This window comes from Montipora foliosa, chromosome 4, assembly GCF_036669935.1.
Source record: "Montipora foliosa isolate CH-2021 chromosome 4, ASM3666993v2, whole genome shotgun sequence".
NCBI classification, from domain to species: domain Eukaryota; kingdom Metazoa; phylum Cnidaria; class Anthozoa; order Scleractinia; family Acroporidae; genus Montipora; species Montipora foliosa.
In genome coordinates, this window is record NC_090872.1 from 45,969,338 (window position 1) to 45,972,580 (window position 3,243).

The window sequence follows — 3,243 nt, forward strand, 5'->3', positions numbered from 1 at the left end:
AGGATGTGGCCATGCGCCTCCATGGGGCAAGATCTTCACTAAGCTAGATGTCAAGAAAGGGTTTTGGCACATTGAGCTCGATCAGGAGTCATCATATTTGACAACATTCAATACACCCTTTGGCAGATACCGATGGAAGAGAATGTCTTTTGGTATTTGCTCTGCGCCTGAGGTGTTGCAGCGCAGGATGCACTAGTTAATAGAGGGCATGCCGAACGTCGAAGTGATTGCACATGACTTTGCGGTTGTGGGCTATGGAGAAACGCAAGAGGAAGCGATGATAACCTTGTGGCCTTCCTAGAGCTGTGCAAGAACCGCGGGCTGAAACTGAGCACTGAAAAGATCAGACTGAGACATAACTGGAATAACTTCAAAATCACCTTTTTCTACCCTGGTCAAACGAATCTAGATTTCTACTACTGCCCAATCTAATTTTAATTACTTATATAATATTTCTGGTATTACAGACCGGAAAAATATTTATCAATTACCGGGTAGAGTCGCTCTTGCCACCAGAACGAGAGCCTTTCAATACAAAATCCTAAATTGTATTCTCTACACTAATAGAATCCTATTTCCGATAACAACCCCCCAGGGAATTTTTTGCTGAATCATATCATCATTCTTGGGAAATACGCCATTTATTTATGCCGTTCTAAAAAGATCAAGCCATCTTTATCCTTACTGAAGGCCAAAATAACCGAAACTCGAAAACTAGAATTGTTAATTGCAAAAAAAAGAATCCAACAAAATCTATTCATTACGAAAAATGGCAAAACATGTTGTTGTAATTTTTCTTTTCTCAATAGCTAAGTAGCAGGTATATTTAACAATTATTCCATGAGCGCGCACTGGGTTTCCCTGCTAGTTTGTTACTACTGTATCTGTTGTAGTTTTTCGTATTTGAAATCCTTTCTAGGTAAGCCCCTACTACAAAAAAAATCGGCTAATCCTAGTCTACAGCGAGGAAAGTACAAGAAATAAACTTATTTTTACTTCATCTTGTGTCCTTGTGTCGATTTGAGGCGTTCTGGGCAAGTTTTGAAATTTGCTCCTATCCTTTATTTCTTTATTTCTTGCATTTTCCTCGCTGTAAACTAGGCATAGCCGATTTTTTCTCTGCATTTCATGTTTCCCATATAAACCCTACAAACCGTTACGTTGACTGAGCATTCAAATTATGTCTTTGGGTCGCCTGTGCAAAAATGGGATAACCTTTAGACTGGGAAAACTTTGAGTTTAGTCACGGAGATCTGAATGTAGCGGTATGTAATGCTGACCTGTTTCGCTCACCTGTTTCTGGCTTATCTGAACTGTTAAACCTGTGTTTGCCGAAACCGATCTAACTGGATATCGTCAAAGAAATTAGTGTCCATTGCCAAGAATTTCTCGTACCTTTATGTCGAGATCGTCTTAAGGTTTTCATTCAGGATGTGTTATGTATTCTTTTAGATTGAATAACTCAAGTCAATTCAGTTTAAGACATAATTATACGTTTGGCGTAGACCAGTTGGATTGTAACCAAAGCCAGTTCATTTACGAAAAGTGTATGAAAAAATCAGGAGAAATCAGTAAAGAAGCTGTGAAAAACTAATTCATTGAACTTTGCAGGCACATATTCAGAACCTTTCCTTCTCTTACAAAAGAACTTGCACTGTCTCCAAGTGCAACAAGATTATATTAAAAAATAAAAAGTCAAATTTCGCATCGTGCGACTACAATGTCGCATCGTAGAACCGGACGTAAAAGATCAAATGTGAACTGGGAATCGTGAAACTACAACGTCGCATCGTAAAACCCTAATGTACAATTGCGGACATAAAAGATCAAAATTGCGAACTCAAATTTGAAAAACAGTTGAGGAAAAAAAAACCCGAAACTCTCGACTATAAGCCAAACCCCTTTCTCCGAAAGTTTTCTTTCCTCTGAATTTTTTATTTCGGTCTGAATCTCCTCTTGTTTATGTAATCGCCTTACACGCAATCTCTCATCTCATCGACTGACTTCAAGTATTGTCAAGTCAGTGTAAAATCAGTATTTTAATCATTTTTTGATTGCCAACTATTTTTGAAATAGTTTCTTGTTGCTGGTGAAGTTGCAAATTCCCTGTGCTTTGTCGCCGTCAATTTTGTTTCCCAATCACCCTGTCCAGTTCGCAATCTAGCTTCCCCCAAATCACTCGATGAACCACATCTTCAGACAGTTATGCCTTAACCTGAGCAATGCGAGAAAATATTTTCAAAGCATGTTTGGAAAACGAATAATTCAACTTCAATAATTGGAGTACACTACCAAAAAAGTCATGCGTACAAAATTAAAAAATACTGTTTGATATACATATTTATATTTTTAATTAGGAGAAGCAGAAATGGAAGTCGTTAGCGAATTGACAGGTCAATAAGACTATAATGATAAGCCTTACAATAGACCATTTTTGAATTCTCACGGCTGGACTGGATCTAGCATGAAATGGAGGCTAATGCGGGCAAATCTTTTCAAATGCAAATTAATTTGCCCGCATTAGCGTTCATTTCATGCTAGATCCAGTCCAACTGTTAGAATACGAAACTGTCCTATTCAGTGGTGGATCCAGGGGAGGGGCCTTGGGGGGCCTGCCCTCTTTCCCCCCCCACCCTTATTTTTGGACCAAAGCCACCAAAACACCATAAGACACCAAAACTGTGAAAGTGCAAAAACAAAATGTTTGGGAGCGGGGCCCCCTCCTTACCTCCAGGTCTGGATCCGCCACTGCAATTATTTTCAAGAATAATTAACAATTGTTGGACGAGGTTGAGCAAAATATAATTGATCTGCGAGACACTGACAAATCACGATATTTTGCGATAACTGAGTTCGGTAATTGTTTTATCATTCGATCACCGAGTTTTTTGTTTTTGTTTTTGTTTCCTAGGAGCCGTAAGCGCACGCTGCCTTCCAGAGTCGAGTAATGGCACCAATCAATTGGTTTCCTTCTCAGCATAATTATATTTGTACATTTCAAAGTATACTTACAGTCAAATGTTCGATAACACTAGGCATCAACAAAGCTGAGGAATTTCACAGTTTGAGTGAATTCCGACAAGTGAAGCTTTGGTGTAAAGCTCGCCATGCTTTTTTCTGGCTTCAGCATGAAATCTCTTCAGTACATATGCATTCACCAACTTGTCCTTCGCGTCGATGACACGAGTGACTCTTCGTCTGCCTTTCTTTCCTTGAGATACTCTCGAAATACGTTGAGTGCAA